This window comes from Pseudorca crassidens, chromosome 11 (assembly GCF_039906515.1).
Source record: "Pseudorca crassidens isolate mPseCra1 chromosome 11, mPseCra1.hap1, whole genome shotgun sequence".
NCBI lineage: Eukaryota > Metazoa > Chordata > Mammalia > Artiodactyla > Delphinidae > Pseudorca > Pseudorca crassidens.
Window position 1 is genome coordinate 105,496,069 of NC_090306.1, and position 15,209 is coordinate 105,511,277.

The 15,209-nt window shown below is 65.1% G+C and overlaps 2 long non-coding RNA genes across 4 annotated transcripts; one reads left to right on the forward strand and one right to left on the reverse strand.

Annotated features, from left to right (window-relative positions):
• The first annotated feature begins 1,820 nt into the window (after positions 1-1,820).
• On the forward strand, positions 1,821-10,963 carry LOC137202624 (uncharacterized). The gene is made up of 5 exons (XR_010932714.1): positions 1,821-1,952; positions 8,832-8,964; positions 9,211-9,409; positions 9,487-9,610; positions 9,927-10,963. It is a non-coding gene; the product is annotated as an uncharacterized lncRNA (long non-coding RNA).
• On the reverse strand, positions 10,956-14,848 carry LOC137202623 (uncharacterized). 3 transcript variants are annotated; one of them, XR_010932712.1, is made up of 3 exons: positions 13,105-13,263; positions 11,456-12,148; positions 10,956-11,304 (listed from the first exon to the last, which is right to left on the reverse strand). It is a non-coding gene; the product is annotated as an uncharacterized lncRNA (long non-coding RNA). The 3 variants fall into 3 exon arrangements; XR_010932713.1 differs by lacking the exon at positions 13,105-13,263 and adding an exon at positions 14,609-14,848 and having other exon boundaries at positions 10,956-12,148; XR_010932711.1 differs by having other exon boundaries at positions 10,956-12,148; positions 13,105-13,278.
• Between the last annotated feature and the right edge of the window lie 361 nt (positions 14,849-15,209).

Genomic DNA, 15,209 nt, shown 5'->3' on the forward strand with positions numbered 1-15,209 from the left:
TTCCTGGTCACCTGGCCTGTTGATAGGGAGGATGGGCAGCCGGTCCAGGTGACTGCGGGCTGGAGAGTCCCCGTGGCCTGGGGGCCGTGAGGACACTGTGGGCCTCCAGGAACCAGCATCACCCGTGTCTAGCAGGCCTCAAACGCTCGGCATCTCTCCTCCGTGTGCTCAGTTACGGGGTCCAGGGAAGGGCAGGGGTAGGTGTGCCGATGCGGCAGACTCCACCTACTGGGGACCCAGCCTGCCCTTCAGTGGGGGTTCTGGGTCTGAAGCCTGCCTCGGGCCTGGAGACGGGGCAAGGGTCACGACCTTTCACGGGGGCCTCCTGGTCACGCACCCGTGGCTTCTCCTCCTCGGCCGCCAGTCCAGTCCCCGGGAACACGGTGTTCTGTCAACCACGACCTCAGGCGCCTCGGGCCCTTGGCCCAGCTTCAGCCCTGCCGCTCACGGAAGCTGCACGCACCGGCCCCTGATGACCAGGCGCCACCACCCCCGTCACCCTCCATCCTGTGACAGCCTCTCCCACTGGCAGCGGGGCCCGCGGGAGCCCGGGCAGGCTGCCTCTCCCCGCTCCAGATGGCTGCGTCCGCCGGGCCTCACACCCGTCCCGCCCCGCGCCCGAGGGTGAGGTCCCAGCAGCTGGGCACAGGCCTTACCTTCCCCCCGCCCCATCGCCAGGCCCCAAACCCTGGCGCCTGCCTAGAGCCTGCTGCCCTTCTCTCGCCTGTGTCCCTGTGTGAGGCCCACAGTGGAAGTGGGGGGCTGCCCCTCCCCAACTCCACTACACCGGCTCCCTGAGGTGCCCCGGCCCAGGGCCAGCCTCCGCGGGTGATCTATCCTGGGCTGCTCACTGACCACCCGCCGGGGGCCTGGAATAGGGCTGGCTCCTGGGGCCTCCTCAGCCACGGCTCCGGCTCACAGATGTTCACCCCAGCTGCCTTCCCAGACCCCGCTGGCTCTGCCCTCTAGCCCCCCAGGTACTGCTGGGCTCTCCTGCCTCTGCTCTTCATCCCCACCCGGCGGTGCCAGGGTCTTGCAGACAGGCAGGCCTAGGGGTGGGGAGGGGCTCCACAGCCAGCCCGATGGGCCCCGGCATGGGGGCGCCTCAGGGACCAGGCAGAGGGAGCACTGGAATCCTGGGCAGGGGTAGAGGGCGGGGAGCACAGAAGGCCTCGGTCCTGGGGGCAGCCATGGGGGCAGACGGCTCCATGCCGGGGCTGGGTGGGACCGCCTTGGGCCTCTCTGGGGACGGGCTGCTGTTCAGGCCACACGCCCCCTCCCAGTTCAGGGTCCTCAAAGCCCTCATTGTGCTGGGGTCATCCCAGACGCCAGGCTGGCTGGCTCCACACCACTGGCCTGACGGGGCGTGTGCAGTGCGGGGCGCCCACCTTCTTAGAGAGGGGCGGCCCGTGGGCTTCAGTGTCCCTGCTCCGGACTTGGGCGCGATCGGGCAGAGGACCCTCTGGGCAGCTCAGCCCTTCGGGAGACCCGGCGCCTAAGAGGGCGCAGACAGGGGCACACCTTCCCCAGCCCCCCTCCCCGCCTCCCTCCAGGCCCGACCCGTCGATGCCTTGCCCGCCCCCCGCCCCAACCTCCCGGACAAGGGGAGGGTTAGCCGCCACCCCTGTGTCCGCCCTCGCAGGGCAGGCGCTGCGGCGGGGCGGGGAAGGGCTCGGCCTGCTGGCGGGAAGCGGGGCGCGGCCATGCCGGGAAGGGGGCGGCGCCGGAAGCGTCGGCCAGGCTTCGGCCGCGGGAGGGGCCGCGGGGCGGGGGGGAGGGGTGGTGGGGGCCGGAGAAGTCGGGGGAGGGGCGCGATCGTCCCGCGCGTCGCGTCCGGGGTAGGGCGGCCGGAAAGGCTGGGGTCCGCCCGCGGCCCGCCCGCGCGTCCGGGCCCTGGGAGCCCCCTTTCCCCTTCCCGGAGCTGTAGTGATGCAGGGGTGATGACGCCGACGGTAAAGCCCGAGGTTTCGGGGACGTAGGCACGGCGCGTGCGCGGTGGGCCGCGACCTTCTTGGAAAGCGCTTGGCGCCAGGTGGCCGCGGGCGGGATGCTCGTGCCCCGCTTGACGTCATCGCGGGTGGGGGGTTCCCGAAAGAAACAGGCCGGGCGGAAGCAGGCGGGTGAATTAGATGTGAGGTCGAGGGTGAGCGGCCCGGCAGATCCGTCCCCGCGTCCTCCTATGGGGGCGGCGGCGCGGGGTCTCAGCCCCGGAAGGAGCTGGCGGGGCCCAGGGGCTCGGGCCTGATGAGCGCCGCGGACCCGCACTGGCTCTCGGGGCGTAGAGATCCCGTCCCAGGCACTGAGGGTCTATTCCCCTGCCGTCCCCCCGTGTCCTCCAGGACCTCAGGTCAGGCCCTGCCTTGGGGAGGGAGGGGGCCGCGCCAGGGCTGGTCTCAGCAGGGCCTGCGCCCGCACAGCTTTCCCTCCCCGGGGAGCTACGGCCGGCCCCTGGGCCCCTGGACCACAGCCCACCCTCCCGATGGGCGCCTCGGGGGACCTCCGACTGGGCTCCGGGAGAGGAGGGGAGCAGCCCCCGCCCCGTGAGGCTGGACAGTGGGGATCCAAGTGACGGCCCGCAGGCAGCCCCGCTCCATGCTGCACCCTTTCTGGGGTCAGGTCTGACCTTTTTACCAGGAGCTGAGTATCCCTTTGTGGTTTCAGAAAACAGTCAAAGAGAATGAAGCTAAATCGGGCAGACCCGGGGGTGAGCAGCGGCCCCCCATCCCTTGGTGTGGTCTGCTGCCCCGCCCCCGTGTACTGCTCCCTGCTGGAGGCGGGGTTGACCTGCGAGGTCAGCGGGGACCCTGTGTCAAAGCCACTTCCGGTCGTGGACTAGAAATGAGGTGACAGAGCACAGGGCTGGGGCTGAGGGCTCCAGCCCCCTGCGGCCCCTCGTCCACCCTCTCCCGTGTTGCCACCTGACGCCAGGTGTGGGGGCCCATCTAAGCACCCGCTCCTCCATCTGGGGCCCCTCCTAGCGCTGCCCCTCCCATCTCACACTCCCCAGCATCAGCACGTCTCTCCTTGGGGTGAAGGGTGGCTGGCCAATGGCCCCCTGGGAGAGCAGGGCGCGGGGCACCAGCCTGGGCACCCCCCAGCCTGCTGCCCCAGGTGAACCGCAGGCCCCGGCTCAGCTGCTGACTGGATAACAGTGGCCCTTGTCCAGCCGCCGGGGTACCAGCCCCGGGTGTCTCGGGCAGAGAACGGTGCCCGCCCCCCACCCCACCCGGAGGCATATTGTTCATTCACCCGCCACCCTCACTATTAATAGCGCCTCTCGTCAGCGGAGCCGCTATAAATAACCCCCACCAGCCCCTCACACGAGCCAGTCCAGGCGCCCGCCGCCTGGGAGCACACAGTCACCCACACACGCCTGCACACGGGCCCCCTCGGCCGCATGCCCGGGCGCTGACTCCTGGCCGGCTGCACGGCCAGGACACGGAGGCCGCTCCCGCTGCCTGGCTGGGGCTGCCCTGCACCCCTCAGGGGTCCTCCCCGAGCCAGGGCCAGCCAGGGGCTGTTGCTTCTGTCCCCATGTCGGTGACCCCCTGAGGCCACCCGGCCAAGGGGCCTGGAGCCGACATTGCGGACCTTCCCCTGCAGGGCCTGGCCTGGCCTTCGTCCTCGGGGAGGGAAGCGCACCTGGTCTTCTCCCGAGGGCCATACTCAGGGGCTTGGGCATGTCGGAGGCCCTCTCTGACCCTTGAGCTTTCGCACTTGGGGAGCAGGCACCGTGGTGGTGTCCACCTGGCTGAGCACCCAGGGGCAGCTCTCCCAGCCAGCCTGGAGGGAGAGCCACCTGCAGGCCAGGCTGGGCCCCTGCTGCTACCTCTCAGGAGACCCAGCTCCCGTGGGGACTTAGCCCTGCCTTTCTGCTTCCAGGGCTGCTGGGTCAGGGCCTGAGGGTCACAGGGCCCTGCCAAACCCCAAGGGGGCCTAGGCTCAGCACAGCCCCTGCCCACCCTGACTCTGGCTCTCGTGGACCCCAGGCTGTCCCAGGGGGCAGGCACCACTGAATTCCTGTCCCCTGCTTGTTCTGGGGGCCTCATCGAAGCCGGTCAAGCCACAACCCTCATTCACACGGTGGCAGGTTGGCCCCTGTCCCAGGACCGTCTCCCCTACAGGATCCTGTGGCTGGTCGTGCCCGTGGCTGGGATGCGGGGCTTGGAGACCGCCGTTCCTGTGCCATGAGGAGAAAGGAAACAGCCCTGTTTACGGAAAAGGCACGTCCGCCGCTGCTGGCCAGCAACCTCCCCGCGGGACAGAGGCCCTTTGTTGGAAAAACAGGAAGCGAGGATTTCCAGGACCCGTCGGGTCACCCGCCGGCCACCCGCCCGGCTTCCGCCAGTTCTCAGCAGCTTCTGCCCGTCATCAGCTGCTTGTCTGTCCATCTACTTGTCTATATGTCCCTCTGAGCTGGAGGCCCAGGCTTCCAGCTTTGGGGCAAATCTGTCATCTCAGCCCGTAGTCAGGGAGGTCACCTGTCTCCTGCACGGTGCACCCTGCTCGCACAGGGACGGACACCCGAGAAACACCCCTGGGTGCCCAGCTTCCAGCAGAGCTGGGAGCACAGCAGGCCCAGCCAGGCCCTCTGAGTGCTGCCACCCTGGAGCCAAAGACCCATGCGGAAACCCTCAGAGAGGTCAGCCCCACGCTGCAAGCTGCCACGAGCCAGGAAACACACGTGGGGGTGGGGCCTCTGTTAGGTCACAGCCAGCAGGGGCGCCCCTGAGGGCATCCTTGGACCTCAGACCCAAGGGGCACAGAGAAGGACAGTGCCGACAGGACGTGGGGGAGGAGGGGCTGAGGGGGAGGGTTAGTCAGCTTAAGGTGTCCTCCTGCCTCCACGCACTGCCCCTCCCTGCCCAGGGGCCCTGTGGGTCTTAGGGTCAAAGGTCACCATGTCAGCTGCTACCCAGGCCAACGTCCAGCCCATGGTTCACACACTGCTCACGAGCTGGACCCCCCATAGCACGGGCAAGTGTGCACTCACACGAGCACACCCACGCACATGCGGTCACAGGTATCCACACACGTGTTCTCACACACACAGGCACCGATCGTCAACATAGTCCCCGCGTCCCCATGTGCAGGACACCGCAGCTGCAGCCACCCCTCCCCCCACCTCTGATGCACATCTGCTGGAGGAGCGGGGGAGGTGCCGCTGGCTCACCCCGCAGCCCACCCCGCGGGCAGTGGCCCGAGCTGGCCCGTGAGTCTCCCAGCCCGGCGCAGCTGTGAAGTACCACAGGGTGCCTGGCGCAGGGCGGGAGCCGGGCCAGCACCGCGGCAGGGTGCGCGTTCCCCATCCCCAGCCCTCCCTGGCCCGGCGCTCGTCTGCCTGCTTCGTGCCCTGTCTGTGACCGCAGTCCTGTGCGGTGGGTGTCCAGGGGAGTCAGGGAGGAGGGACGTCGAGTCCGTGGGAGGCTGAGCGGGCCCTGGAATCCTAGCCTTCACGCAGGTGCCCGATAGCCCTCGTGCCATCCCTTGCCCACCTGTCCTTCCCGCTGTCCACGTGCCCACCTGTGTCCCTGAGGGTGGGCAAGAGGTGATGCTGTCCAGAGGGGGAGGGTCCTGGACTGGAGCGGCAGCCCCAAGCCGGGATCTGTCCGGGCCTGGAGGTCAACCCCTGCCCCTCCCTCGTCCTGATGCTGCCGCGTCCTCAGGCTGCTGGTGGGACGGTGTTTGGACCCCCACCCAAGCCGTTCTGGCGTTTTCCATTGTTCTTCCTTTTGTTCAACCATTGAAAGAAGGGTGCTGAGCCAGTTCATGCCAGGCCCTGGACCGGCGGGGTGTGGACTGAGGCCTGGAGAGCGACCCTCCCAGGCTCATGGGCAGCTGGACACCAGCGACATCCCTGGTCCCGGTGCCTGGGTCTGCCCCCTCAGGAACAGCCCCTGCAGGGGGGCCGCCCAAAAGCCCGCAGGGGTAAGCAGACAGGTGAGAGTTCCCCCGACACCACGGTCCACGTGGCCCTCGGCTCAGCTCTGGCCCTGGCACGGTCAGGGCTGAGGGACAGTGTGGGCACAGAAGACAGCTGGGCGTCCAGGGGCCGAGGGTCCCTCCTGGAGACTCCTGCCCCTCACTCACCATCGCTCTGATGCCCACCTTGGTCTCCGGGGGGTGATGGGTGCCAGGAGACCTGGCAGAGGTGGGGGGCACACGAATATAGAACACTGGGTGGGGGGAGGGGACAAAATAGACCCCGGCAACGTGGCCTGTGAGTTAGAGGCCAGGGTGGCGAGAGCAGACTGGCGGGAGGAGGGGTCCAATGGGGGCGGGTCTCGGAGCACTTGGCTCCTCCCCTGTGGGGTGGGAGCGCAGGGGGACCGTGATCTGACGGAGGTTCAGGGGGTCCTTCTGCTGCGTAGTGTGGGGCTGGGCGGGGGCGCTGCTGCGAAAACCCCGCCTGGAATGAGGGCTCCAAGCTTTGGGTCAGAGGGCCAGGTTCAAGGTGGAGGCTTCAGTTTGGACCTGTTGCCCGTGGCCTGGGTCCAGCGTCGTGGTCCCTGCGCCCAGACCTCTGCGTGCTGCCGTGGCCACGTCCTCCATGGGCGTGCTGAGGCCACGTGGGGAAAAGCGGGCACCAGGGGACTGGCTTCAGGTGACTGCTTCAGGGATGCCTCGGCAGGAACCCCAAGCCAGGGAATTTATGTGTCCGTGTGTCTGTCCGTCCATTTATATGTCTGTGCGTCCATTATAGCCACGTGTCCGTATGTCCATGTGCCCATCTCTCCATCCATCCAGCCATCTGCAGTTCTGCAGACCCATAGGTCCTCCAGAAAGTTTTGTTTAATGGTGAATAAATGAATAAACCCACCTGCCTGTCCAGCCACTGCCCCATCCATCCGCGATCAGACCGTGGTCCTGAACTGGGCTCTCGGGAAAGAGCTACTTATTGAATGACTGAGTGAGTGAGAGTGATGCGTTGACTGTCCAGCCCCGAAGCTGCCCGCTGCTGACCCCTGTCCAAGCCCCAGGTCACACTCCCAAGCAGCAGAGGAGACGCGGCCTCAGTGCCGCTCCTGTAGCTTCTGAGGACGCAGCAGGCCTTGTGCTGGGCGGCCGTCAGGCTTGAGCCCTGCCCGGGGCAGCTGGACCCAGGCTGGGCTCCGAGGGGTGTGGGGCAGCCCCCTGGAGGCTCCTCCGCCCTGGGCCGAGGGATGGGTGATGGGAAGGCCCATCGTCACCCACCAGAGCCCCCAGACCTGGAGTCAGCCCCACCGGAGTCCGGGCCAACTGTCGCAGTGGGAGGGGAGGCGGGGAGGGTGCTGCCCCTGCGTGGGGGCCAGGCATCTGCCGCCCACCAGGCTCAGGCCCTGGGGGCCCAGGGAGACGTGGATGCAGGGGAGCCCCGTGAGCAACCTTGGCAGTTTTGAATGCTTTCCCTGAAAATCAGGTTCCCTAAAAATCACCGTCAGGTACCTGCCCTGAAGCCCCACACCCAGAGCAGAGCCCCTGAAGCGGCAGCCATCTGGCGGCTGATGAGTGGGTAGGGGCAGTGTGGCTGGGAGGGCACGTAGCCCACGGCCACCCTGACCTTCCAGGGCCTCCCTGCCTGCAGCCCTCAGCCCCTGCCCCCTTCCTGCCCCAGGTCTTCGGGAAGCACCCACAGGCATGTCAGGGACGGAAGGTTTTCTCCATTAACGAGTTTGGGACACTCCGGCCAGTGAGTCCTCCCTGACCCAAGCCTCCGTCCCTGAGGGGTCTAGCCTTGGTGGTCACACTGGGGCGGGGGTGAAAGCAGCCCCACCTCCCGCCGGTCAGGGCCCGCCTCCTCCGGGGCGGGGTTGAAAGCAGCCCCACCTCCCGCCGGTCAGGGCCCGCCTCCTCCGGGGCGGGGTTGAAAGCAGCCCCACCTCCCGCCGGTCAGGGCCCGCCTCCTCCGGGGCGGGGTTGAAAGCAGCCCCACCTCCTGCCGGTCAGGGCCCGCCTCCTCCAACGAGGTGGCCGCCGGCTCACCTGCTGCTCTTGGGCATCTCGTTTGTGTTCCTCGCTGCGCGCCCTGGAGAGACTGGGCCTCCTTGGGCACCAGGATCTCTGACCTGCAGAGCCTGGAGCTGCGGGGACAGGAGCATAGACATGGGGGTGGGGGGACGACACCGGGAGTGGCCACTCGTGCTCCCGTTCGTGGACCCTGGCACAGCACCGCCCAGGTCCCATTGTGGGTGGCAGGCTGTGCTCCAGAACCTAGGGCCGTGCTGTGACTCTCCCACCGTGGGGACAGTGCGACTTTCTGAGGGTTCCCTTCCCAGAACCTTATTATACCAACGCAGGAGCCTTGACACAGCCCTGGAACAGGCCTGGAGCGCACACACGGCCGGTCCTTCGTGACAGCTGTGCCTGGTCCTCTTTCTCCATGGGGACAGCAAAGAACACGTTAACCAAATCAGGGGCGATGCACCTCCACCAGAGGCTACTGACTGCCCTGGCCTCCCCGCCGCACTGCTCAGCAGCTCCTTGGCAGTCTGCAGCCGTCCAGTCTCTGCCAGGAGTTAGGGTTAGGGCCAGCATGGTGACTGGATGGGACTGGGGTGGGGACCACCTGCACCTCAGGGCTGCAGGGTGGCACGGGGCTCTGCCACATCACTTCCCCGGAATGTGGCACTGTTGACCGTCTTGGCTGGGGTGAAGTTTCCACCTGGCTGTCCCCACCACGAGAGCTCTTCCCTCACAGGCTGAGACTCTAGTTCAGGGGTTGCCCCAGCTGGACGGATGTCCCCCCGGTTATACGTTCAGGGGCTGGGGTAATGGCCGTTGTGGTCCGTGGGTCTCCTGCCCTAACTAGGGCCCCACTTGCCCCTGCTCTAATGGGCCGCGACACTCTTCAGGTTTCCAGGCACCAACGTCAATGCAGACCCTGTGTCCGCCCTACAAGATACCCCGCTGGAATCCTGCGGGGCTGCACCGTCCTCCCCCCAGCACCGGCCACTTCTTCGGAGCTGCCAGGGGCTTCAGCCAGAGGTGGAGCTGGGGTGGAGCGGCCCCTGGGAGGACTGGGGGAGAGCAGTGGCAGGACAGTGACTCAGTCATCGCAGGCACCCTGGCTGTCCTGCTGGGGTGGAGGCGGGGAGGCCAGTGGGGAGGGGCACTGGGGTCATCCAGGCGACACGGGATGGTGACAAGGACCAGGGGTGGGTGGTGAGCGCCAGGCAGATTCTGGATCCCGGCCTCCCGGTCTCCTGCCCTGTGCTGTCCCCTCCCATCCAGCATGGACCCGGCGGCTGGCTCCCAAGGCTCTGGCAGTCGCTCCGTGGAGGGGCCCATGTATGTGGAGCTGAGGGCGGCCCCGCCGGCGAGGACCTGGTCCGGCCACACCGATGCCTTCGTGGTCGAGCCTCCCCATGAGACCGCAGCCCTGCTCAGCACGAGGGAACGGCCACGCCTGGATTCCAGACCCACAGGAGCCGTAAGACAATAAACCTGTGTTGTTGTGGCCGTTAGGGTTTGGGGTAACTCGAGACACAACAAAAGATGATGTTGCAGGCGGAGCCAGCTGCGGGTGTGAGAGGAGACCCAGGTGCCCAGGCGAGGGGGCAGCGCCCGCCCCCGCGCAGCGCAGCAGGAGGGAGGCCCAGAGAGGCTGTCGGATGAGGCGGAAGCCACACAGGTCTCTGTCGGACACGGTCGGGGGGGACTGATGGTGGGGGAGGGAGGGGCCTGTGAGGGGCTCGCAGGGCGGGCGGGAGGGGTGCAGAGGACAAGAGGGGTCAGGGTTTGGGAGGGGGGGAGATGGAGTAGAAGGGGAGGGCAGCGGGGAGGGTGTTCCTCCATACACATCCAGCTGCCCTGAGTCGGGGGTAGTGGCATGAGAGGGGCCGAGGGGGAAAGGGGGCGCTCAGGGGGTCCAGGGCTCTGAGCTGGGTGAGAAGGACAGTGAAGACAGGGAGAGGGTGTCAGACAGTGACAACCTGGGGCGACTGCAGATCAAGACCCCCCTGAGATGCCACATCACGCCCACCAGGATGGCTGCCACCACAGAAACGGAAAGTGCCAAGTGTTGGCAGCCTGTAGTAAAATGGTGCCCTCGTGCACACAGCTGGCGGGATTGTAAAATGGTGCAGCTGCGTGGGAAACACCACGGCCGTGCCTCAGGATGGGCTTGAGTCCCACACGACCCAGGATTCCGTTTTCAGAGATCTGAAAGCAGGGTCTCTGATAAACCCTTGCACACCCGTGCTCATGGCAGCATCCTTCACAACAGACAAAGACAGGAGAAGCCCATGTGTCCATCAATGGATGGAGGGATTAAAAAAAATGTGGTCTCTACACACAGTGGAATATTACTCAGCCTTTAAAAGGAAAGGAGTTCTTTTTTTTTTTAGTAATATTTCCTAGCTTATTTATTTAGTTATTTATTTATTTGGCTGCGTTGGGTCTTCATTGCTGCGCGCGGGCTTTCTCTAGTTGTGGCAAGCGGGGGCTACTCTTTGTTGCGGTGCGCGGGCTTCTCATCGTGCTGGCTTTTCTTGTTGCAGAACACGAGCTCTAGGTGCGCAGGCTTCAGTAGTTGTGGCTCGCGGGCTCAGTAGTTGTGGCTCACGGGTTCTAGAGCACAGGCTCAGTAGTTGTGGCGCACGGGCTTAGTTGCTCCGCTGCATGTGGGATCTTCCCAGACCAGGGCTTGAACCTGTGTTACCTGCATTGGCAGGCGGATTCTTAACCACTGCGCCACCAGGGAAGCCCCAAGGTGGGTGTGCTTAATGCCCCTGAGCTGTATACTCAGTGGTTAAACGGCAAATTTTATGTTACGTATATTTTACCACAATGAAAAATAAAAACAACTGAGTTAGTTTGGTGCAGCGTTTCACCACTCAGGTAGGAACGAAATACACCCCCACGAGCTACAAAATACTGTGTGGCTTCAGCGTCTGCAGTGAGGTCACCGCCCTTATATCTGCTTTAAAACTTGCCCTGCACAATATTATAATAAAGGGTAACGTTCATGACAGTGATTTTTTTTTAGTGATTTTTAAGTTTAATCTTTCTTTATTTAGAACATTGAATAAACATATTAAAAAAAAGGACCATGACAAGTCTGTGCTCTTTTCTGCATGCTACATTTAACAATTAAAATGTTAAAATATGTATTTTTTTTAAAAAAGACATTTCCTGGGTATATCTCCCCACCACCAAGAGGCCTCCGGCCCCAGGCTTGGGAACGCAAAGGTGCCCTGGGATCACCAGGGTGGCCAGTGAGTCTTTGGTTGGCGTTCTGCATTTCTAACAGGCTCCCGAACCCCAGCAAGGGTCCACAGCGGCACCACCCTTAGGGCCCCTCCTCGCCGCTGAGAACTGAGCCACCTGCAATATGGGAGGCACAGGCGGTTTAGGCTTCAGTAGGAGAAAAGATGTAAACTGTCGCATTAATGCCTGTTTATACTAACTATATGTTGAAATGATAATATTTCGGAGATACAGGGTTAAATAAGATCAACATTAAACTTAACTTCACCTGTTTCTTGTTACTCTCACTCATGTGAATTCACTTTTTATTGCGTGGAGCTGGTCTTGAGGGCTCCTCTCCTCTGAATCAAGACCAGATCTTCTTTATCTTTTTTTTTTTTTTTTTTGCCTCACTTCGCAGCATGCGGAATTTCCCCAACCAGAGATCGAACCCACGCCCCCTGCAGTGGAAGCGCAGACTCTTAACCACTGGACCACCAGGGAAGTCCTTCTTTTCCTTATTTTTTAAAAAAATTTATTTATTTTATTTATTTATTTTTGGCTGCATTGGGTCTTTGTTGCTGCGCGCGGGCTTTTCTCTAGTTGCAGCGAGCGGGGGCTACTCTTCGTTGCGATGCGCGGGCTTCTCATCGCGGTTGCTTCTCTTGTTGCCGAGCACAGGCTGTAGGCGCACGGGCTTCAGTAGCTGTGGCTCGCGGGCTCGGTAGTTGTGGCTCACGGGCTCTAGAGCACAGGCTCAGTAGCTGTGGCGCACGGGCTTAGTTGCTCCGCGGCATGTGGGATCTTCCCGGACCAGGGCTCAAACCCGTGTGCCCTGCATTGGCAGGAGGATTCTTAACCACTGCACCACCAGGGAAGCCTCTCTGCATCTTAAATGTTCATGCCTGTGGCATGCTGGGCACCTGACTCTGCGAGGTTTCACGGTTCCTTCTTTTCCTTTTTTGAACGTCTCCCAGAGGGCCTGCAGAATAACAGAGTTTAGAGAGCAGGAGACTCTGGACCTAAGTGCAAGCCCAGCCTCCCCAGAACACAACAAGGCCTGCCCTCCCCGAGGGTCCTGGCAAGCCCCATTTAACCACGCTCCGCGCAGCCAGACACCTCCCGTCCAGTCTGACCCAGGCTGACCTTCGCCTGTTCCTTGGCACCATCACCGGTTCCTCAGTTCATCCCCACCTTGGTCTCCCCACACCCTGCCACCCCCCTGCCCATGCTCCCCCCACCTTCCAACCTCCCCTTACCCAACCTGACCAGGTCTGGCCCCCTCGAGCCCGTCCCAGAAGCTGGGGACCAAGAATCTGGGAGGAAGCCCTGGGCATCTGCTCAGAATCCCCCTCACCGGCCTCACAGCCCTGTAGGCCCGACAGCAGACGTGGCCTGTCCTGCAGAGCTGCGGGACCACCACCAGGGTATAGGGACACGGGGCCTGGGTGAGGTCTTCCTAACTGATGAGGAAACTTCTGAGCCCACTGGGGCTAGGCCCCGGCTCTGTGGCCCAGATGGGGCTGCCTCTGTGAGCAGGCCTGCAAGAACGGCCGAGCTGTGCACCCTCATGCAGGAGGATGCTGTGAGCCCATGCGGAGCGCGGTCAGGCCTGCCGTCCGCAGACACACACGTAGACACACACGCACACACACACAGGAGCGCCAGCTTCCAGGGCCCAGCAGCCTTCCAGGGAACCCATTTGTCATGCAAATGCCCTCTCCTGGGGCCTCCCCAAGGGAGCTAGAGAGCTGTTGCCTGTCTAGCGTGGGGCCTGAGATGGAGACAGGACCCCTGCTGGGCTCTGTTGGGTCCTGCAGCCGCTCCCCTGCAGCGGGTGGGAGTTGGGGCGCGGCAGAGGGGCCTCCGCTGCAGAGCCACACTGGCCTGAGATCTGACCGCCTCTGCCCAATGCCGGCTCCACCCTTGCGCAGCTACCCTCCCTCCTGGCCTCCCGGAACACGGCTGGAGGCCTAGGAGGGCCAGGCCTCTTCTCTTTTCTCAGCTGCCTCTGGGGCTGTGAAGCAAGAGCGAGGGCGCTCTGCTCTGTGCCTACCCCCGCCCCCTGCAGGGCCAGGATGCAGCCCACATGCCCTCCCAGCTGAGCCTGCAGGGCCGTCTCCCCACAGAGCATGTAAGCCCCGCCCCCCACTCCCGCCCGCCAGCCCGGGGTGCAGACCCCAGTAGCCGGGCGAGCCCGCCAGACCTGGGCTGGGCCTGTGCCGGGTCGGTTGGCCTCTGAGCCCAGTTGCCATTGCCACACGGAGCCAGGATGGCCAGGCCCTGGGACACGGGCTGAGGGACACAGGCCACGGCCACCCTCTGAGAGAGGAGCCGGAGGGCCTGGTGGGGCGGCCGCAGTGGAGCCGCCGCAGTGGAGCCGCGGGGAGCCCGGCGGGCGGGACGCTCCAGCCGCCGCGCGTGCCCAGCCCCGCTGCGCCCTCCCCGCTGGCCCGGCGCCGCGGCCGCCCGGCCCAGGACACGGTGTGCGGCCGGAACAGGGCGGTGTCCGCTCAGGGCGCCGGCTGCCGCATCGGCACACAAGCGCCCATTGTGTTCCCGGGCGCCCCCGCCGCGACCCCCACTTCCCGCTGCTCCGGCCCCACCCCGAAACCCAGCTCCCCCGCCCCCCAGGGCCCCCTCGCCTCCCTCTGGCCTTTCCCCCACCCCCGCCGCCCCTCGACCCCGCCCCAGCCCCCCTTGCTCCGCCCCGTGCGTCCTGCCACGCCTCTAGCCCTGTCCCCTGCTGGCCTCGGGCCCCAGCCGCCCCCCAACGCCCGCACTGCCCACCGACCTTTATACCCCTCGACATGCGCCCCCCGACTGCCCTTCGACCGCACCGCCCTACAGGTCTCCCCGTAGTCCTCCGGCCCGGGACTCCCCAGCCTCACAGATCAGGATTTCTGGCCCTGCTCCCCCTCGTCCCCTCCCACCACCTGGACTGGACGTTCCCCAGGGCAGGAGACCCTCCCCACCAGCCACCCCAGGCCTGGGAGAAGGTCCAGAGAGCAGAGCCCCTCGGGCTGCAGGGGGTTGGCTTCCTGCTGGGGGGCGCTGGGAGGATGGCCTGGAGGCAGGATGGGTCCAGGATGCTTCGCGTTGGGTCCGCGTCTTGGGGGCAGGTGCAGGCCCTGGGCGCTGGCTGCCAGGGCTGGCGCCGGGGCCCTCTGTTTCGTGGGCCACACTTCTGCCCGGTGCCATGGTGTGGCCTGGACATGAAGCCGGTGGGTGACCAGCGTCCACACTGGTCCACGTGGGCCCTTCCAGATCCTGACTCAGCACCCACGTGGGCCCACCCAGGTCAGGACACAGGGGACCACAGGCATCTTCGCACTCGCCATCCTGCTCGCAGGCACACGGGCTCACAGATATCCCAGCAGCGCTTGCGCACGCTTCTGGCGCCCCCCTCCCCCAACCCCACTCGCGCACCGCCCCATCGCACCTCTCCAGCCCCACAGGCTGGCTTAGGGGCTCACGCAGAGCGCTCTCCTGGGCGCCCCTTGGACAAGCCGGACAAGCCGAAGCCACAGCGCAGGAAGTCCTAAGAGGTCGAGAGGGGCACCCACGGGTGGGGATGGCCCGGATGGCTCCAGCGACAGGGAGGGGTGGGTGTCACCATCAACCGCAGGGGAGCATGGGGCACAGAGTGGGGTACGGGCCAGTCTGAGCTGTGTCGTTGATGAGTCCTCCGCCCACTGAGGAACTGAGGAATCACCTTCAGGCGCCTCCCGGGAGGCCCGGCCCTGCAGAAGCCCGGGCCCGGCCGCTGGCTGAGTGCTGACGCGGTGGAGAGCTCCGGGGCACAGCTCCGGGGCACAGCTGGTGCGTACCAACCATCTGGAAGGGCCCCGGGAGGTGGGGTAAGGTGGGGGGGGGCCTCTTCCCGCTCCCCACCCCCACCCCCGGCCGTGAGGCCCCTCTGTGCGCCCAGACTAGCAAGGACCTCAGGTGGGCAGGACTGCCCAGCTCACAGGTGGGGAAACCGAGGCTGGGGCCGGGGAGGGGGGGTAGGGCAGTGTCTGGGCAGGCCTGGCCTACACAGG